This window comes from Protopterus annectens, chromosome 6.part0 (genome assembly GCF_019279795.1).
Source record: "Protopterus annectens isolate FY-2018-M chromosome 6.part0, PAN1.0, whole genome shotgun sequence".
NCBI classification, from domain to species: domain Eukaryota; kingdom Metazoa; phylum Chordata; order Ceratodontiformes; family Protopteridae; genus Protopterus; species Protopterus annectens.
In genome coordinates this window covers 812687809-812693808 of record NC_056737.1, presented here as the reverse complement: position 1 = coordinate 812693808, position 6000 = coordinate 812687809, and the positions used below count along the sequence as shown (strand labels likewise).

At 40.4% G+C, this 6000-nt stretch overlaps 1 protein-coding gene across 1 annotated transcript in view; it reads right to left on the bottom strand.

Moving 5' to 3' along the window:
* The window catches only part of PRKCH (protein kinase C eta), a 1606604-nt gene that overhangs the window by 20412 nt on the left and 1580192 nt on the right, over positions 1–6000 (bottom strand). The gene's annotated exons all lie outside the window — the stretch shown is intronic.

Genomic DNA, 6000 nt, shown 5'->3' with positions numbered 1-6000 from the left:
CAGTAAACTTACAATAATGTGCAGTACTAGAAGTGCTTCACTCTCCTTTCTGTTCACTTCAGTGAGTTAAAGATGCACTTTCAGTAAAGCTAAGAAGATGTCCCTGCAAGTCTTGAAAGTATGGTGAAGGGTTGTATAATGGGCATAGGTGTGGTGCATTTTGTCATTATCACAGAGGAAAGAGCATTAAGGACTCATTCCTTTATTTCAGGGATTGACCTGATAGTATAGGCACCTGCCAGGTTTGCTTCCTCTGTGTATCTATTATTTCAGTGAGTGGTCATTCCCCTGAAGTTTCAGCTAGGCAAAACCAGTTGGTTAAAGTTTGCATTTAAAAAAACTCCCATGACCCTCCATTATTTATACATACATAGAAAACAAATTGCACATAAACCACTGCCACAATGCAAGTAGAAACCAAACTGCAGTGATTTTCAATGGAAACAAGTGACTGGGAAGTTCAACATTAGGAAGTTGAAATAAACTGTTTTGGAACTCATCCACTTTAAATTCAAAAAGTATAGGGTAATGGGCAGGATCACTATGGACATCAATGACAATCTTGAATAATTCACCTCAATGTCATTTTAAGGGTTCAGGGTCTAGATGAGCATGGAAAGTTTTGTGTGTGTGTGTGTGTGAGAGTGTGTGTGTGTGTGTGTGTGTGTGTGTGTGTGTGTGTGTGTGTGCACACTCGTGCACGCGTGTGTTGGTGGATCCTTGTTTAATTACTACATACATTACACTGCAGACCACAGCTGCAGTAGGAACACAATGTTTTTATTGCAGAGACTGGGAAGTCCGTAGTTTCACTAATGGGATTTCAGACAGTGATGGACAGACACTCTCCAGTATGCCTCCTTATACACATGTCTGGGTGGGGATATGAACCTTCCTACTGTGGGTCAGGTGTATTTTAAGATATAATAATCTTTCTAATGGTCTGAAAAAGACAGATTTATTTTCTTCAAAGGTCAATAACACAGCCAAGTGGTAAGCTGAGCACCTACCAGTGAGAACAGCTATAGTTGGTAATGTTGTCTCACTTTAACAATGGCCAGTGTCAACCAGAAAAACTACCTGAACTATCTATTACGAATAGGTGTGTTTGGCATGACATACTGTTCCACCAAGATAAACAGCTTCCCTGAACCATTTAGTTAAACAGTATGTGCAACTTCAGCCTTTTCTATACAAGGCAAAGCAAATTTAATGACATTTTACCTCACTAATAAGTTAAATATCAAACACATCTAGTCATTACAAATCTCAGACTATAGGAGTCTCCCAACTTGTCTGTTAGCATACCTTTCAACAGCGCAGTGCAAGAAATCTGGACAAAACCAGCAATAATGGGAGGATAAAGAGCCAACAAATAGGGACAGAGTTTTAAAAAATTGCTTCCGTAAGCTTAGAAAGTTACTACAACAACCGGTATTGAAATATTATGTAGTTTCTGAAGGATATGGCATCGGAAACTCAAATTATTTAGAATTATTTTGTGACTTCAAACCTCAATGATTTGCCAGAAAATAACATTTTTTTATGAGAAACAGACCAAAAATCTGGACAGTTGAGAGGTATACCTCTTAGTGTCTCTGTTCAGTTGTATCCTAAACAGTGTTTGTTTAATTATGCATAGTGTAATCCATCATTTATGGCCATCATTTAAATGTAAAGAGGTGGCAAGCTTGGTACAATAATCAGATATAAAATACAAATGACAGATATGCACAGGGTAGCTTTGTAAACCATCCCAGCTAACATCCGCATATATTTTGACTCATGTTTGTACATTTGAAACTGTCAAAGGAAGTGCATTAAAAAAAGAAACACAAGATGAACCCTTTTTCTTTCTGAACAGTGGTTAATACCAGGTTAGTAGCCACTACTATGCTACAAGCATCTGTATGGCAAAGATCTTAAGTCTACCTATGTGTCAGTCTAAATTAGGAAACAGAATAAGCACAAAAAGAATAACCATTGTTTAGGCATCTAAATGCCTCACAACACCAAGGTCGTGGGTTCAAGCCTGACCTCTGGCTATTGACTGTGTCGACTTTGCATGATCTCCCTGTGTCAGCCTGGGTTTTCTCCAGTTACCCGGATTTCCACCCTTCTTCCCACCCTATAAAAAACATGCAGATTGATTAGCTACTCTAATATATAGTTGTATATTTTATTTGTCATTGCCCTTGTGGCCAATGCAGTGGCTAAAAAGTGTCCATGATGACTCAGCTCACTTACCCAATTACCAACTGAATAAATTAGAGAAAAACAAAAATTTGCAGTCAATTACAAAAAAAGCAGTCTTTCCCCACCCACTAACTGACAGCAGCTTCTACCTGTTTATGTCATACACATCTGTTTAGAATTCCTGAAACTCTAGGAAGACAGACTTAAGAAAATCTTTTACTTTACTTAATTTTTAAAATTTTTTTTTTTAGTTTACTTTTATTATACGACTTTTGAATTTAAATCCTGGATTAACAGTGCTTCTTTCTTGTCTTGCACACAACACCTAAATATAAACCCCTATGTCACAAGATGGGTCGCAAACTGGCTCAAAGACAGAACCCACAGAGTCAGAGTTGCTGGAGTCATGTCAGACTCGAAACCGGTCACAAGTGGCATCCCACAAGGTTCTGTCCTGGGACCTCTCTTGTTCGGTATTTACTTTTCTGAGGTACAGGCCAACGTGGGAGGACTATGGCTCACCAAGTTCGCAGATGACTGCAAACTGGGCGCCATAATCGACTCTCCAGTTGACACAAACATCCTTCAAAAAGGTCTCGCAGAGACGGATAACTGGTGCCAGAGCCATGGTCTAACGCTAAATGCCAAAAAGTGTATAGTCATACCCTTTGGCAAAAACAATGTGCTCACAAATTACCACATAGGCGGTAACCCATTAAGTACAGAGAAAGTAATTAGGGATCTGGGGACCCAAGTTGATAGCAATCTCTCCTTTGACAACCACATTGCCAAAGTGGTTAGAAAGACCTTCTACATAGCCCACCTCATCATGAAAAGATTCACATCTAGATCAAGAGAGGTAATCGTGCCCCTTTATTCATCCCTCATCAGGCCCATCATAGAATACAATGCCCCCTTTGGGATGTACCTTACCCGACACCTGCAGCAATTAGAAAGACCCCAAAAGTACCTCACCAGGAGGATCAAGGGTCTCAAACAGATGCCATATGCTGCTCGGTTAAAAAAACTCCAGCTCTACTCAGTTGCATACCGCCTACTTCAAGGCGATCTATGCCTGACATATAAAGCTATGTCCAACCCAGAATTAATGGACATGCTCCACCTCAGTAAATCTGAATCCCTTAGAGCCACGCACTCGAGGGACTTGAACCTCAGCACAGAAATAAATAGAACATGCTGGAGGGACAGATTCATAACCCAGAGGCTCCCTTCGCTCTGGAATAGAATTCCAATTCATGTTAGGCAGAGCACCTCACTGACTCTCTTCAAGAAGAATCTTGATGAGTGGATGAGGGATCGTAGGTTTGTCCCGGGGATTACTTCCGTGTCACTATTAGACAGAGGCACAGTAAACTAAACTTTAAAAAGGGCAAACCACAATCGGGCTAGGCTTAAAAATGCCCCAGGGCAGATAGCCTAGTATGAACCTATGAACCTATGAACCATTTCTCCTTATTCCCCAGGTGGCTACGTTAAAGTGATAAAGTAGAAATCAGTAGAAGTACAGTCGTGGATTTATCTGGGGGCTAGGGGGTCTAAAGTTCCCTCATTACCAGTATCAGTAGCCAGGCTTACTTCGTAACTGTTCCACTTCGGTCTTATGCTGAGCAACAATTTTCAGTCGGCCATTAGCAAGACTAAAACTTGGAATACTACTGTGCACAAGCAGCTCTGTGTCAGGCTGCAGCTTAAAGCTGCAAAAGGAACCCATAGTACATGCAGCAGGTCAAAGGTTTAGTGAAGTAGCAAATAAAGAAATAAAACAAATGAACAAACAGCAGCAAGTCACATTGGTATTTGCATTCTTTCTGCAGTCTTTTTATGACTTTAGTAGGTAAATTATTTTTTTTCTCCTGGCAGGGCCAAACTACACACTTTGGATAGGCAATGGGTACTGGGGCTGTTTGTTGATGGAATGATTCACCCTGCTATTGGGTGTTGTGATTCTGGGTTTGCAGGACCAATATGTATTTGGGTGCAGTAAGCTGGAATGCAAGCTATTTCTGTGTAGCAAAAATATGTTAATGTAGTCATTATTTTTTTAATCCTGATGATAAGGTCAAAAAAGATACTCTGGGTAACCAGTGGGTATGGGGCCTGTCTGTGGATTAAATGACTGGTCCTGCTGTTTGCTTTTATAATTATGGCTTTGAAGGACTAATGTCTATTTGGTTGAAGCAAGCTCAAATACAAGCTGTGCCTACTCTCTGCCAGACAAAATATATATTAATATAACCATTATTTTTAATCACAAATATCTGAGGTGTACACAGTCAAAAACACAGCTGTAATTTTTGGTGGGGGAGACCGTCTTTGAATGCAAGTGGCCTGCTGTCATTTTCTCAGTTTGAACAGTTATTAATAAACGTCTTTGTAGGACTTTTACGCGTATTTGTGAGAAGCAAGATGAATTTTGTTTTAATGTGGCTATTGTTTGTTTAAAATTGCATTAAGATACATTCAGACCTCCTAATTACCTTGTAAAATGTGTAGTGTTCTGGTAAATTGTTGAAGATTGCAGTCGCTATATATTGACAGACAGGCGCATCAGATTTCATTCAGTGGCTGCCTTGAGAGGACTGGGCAGTATTTATTTGAAAGTAACAAATCACTGGCACAGTACTTGGTAGGACTGGGCAGTATTTATTTGAAAGTAACAAACCATTGGCACAGTAGTGCAGTGAGTAGCTTTGCTATGTCACAGCACTTGGTTGTCTGGTTGAGTTCTTTCCTGTGGCTTCTTCTGTGTGGAGTCTAGATGTCTTTTCTGTTCCTATGTACATTTTATCCAGGATCTTTGGTTTCTACCAACACTCCAAAGACACTCCATAGGTGACATGTTGCTCCTCAAATCTGCCTGTAAATAAGCATGCCATGTGAGTGACTAAATTTGTGTTGGGGCACATAAAATAACTCTTCTGGATGTCAGTAAAAATATTTAATACATCAGTGAATGCATCATAAAGCATCCAGAGCATCCAATGTCTTGGTAAACCCATACCCCCCAGATATATAATAGGATCTTGACACAGGCTTAGAAGAGGGGGCTCATCTTCAACCTTTGCCCAGGAACTCACCTAGTCTAAAAGTGGCCCGACTTAGAAGTATGCTTAGAAGGTTGCTACAGCCTATGTGGGGACTGGTGATAATGTCAGAATTTTTTCCTTAACTTTCCACACAGTCAGACACACAGTCTGCAGAGAAGACTGCTGTACTTTAGCAAACACATACATGCATACAGATGGTAAACTTTTAAAAAGATGGGAAAGGAGACATATGTGTGTGTGTGTGTGTGTGTGTGTGTGTGTGTGTGTGTGTGTCTGTATGCCTGACAGCATTAAGTTGAAATATGTTACTGTGTATATGCTATCTCAGTCTGACATCAGAAGGGTAAACAGAAGGTGGCCATCTTTTCAAGTTAGGGGTGAAGAGGCATTCTGTTTATATGTATGAAAGCGATAATGTAAAATATAGGTTCATAGGAGGTTACTAGGCTAGTGGCCCTAGAGTCCTTACAAGCCTGGCCATGTTAATCCCAAGTTGCCTCAACTGTCCTTGGTTAGATGGACATAATTTACAGAGTGAGTCTATGATAAACACCAACTACCTCTCTGTCCATGAGGTACATGGATACCAACCCCAGGGTGAATTTGCGGTCTCCCATTCATTTGTCCAGGTTACACCTGAATAGAGTCAGTGAAGAGCTCTGTTTCATGTGAAATGAAGCTTATTCCATTGCAGTGGCAATCTTTGGGAGATGTAGCTGTCTCTCCAGCATGCTCT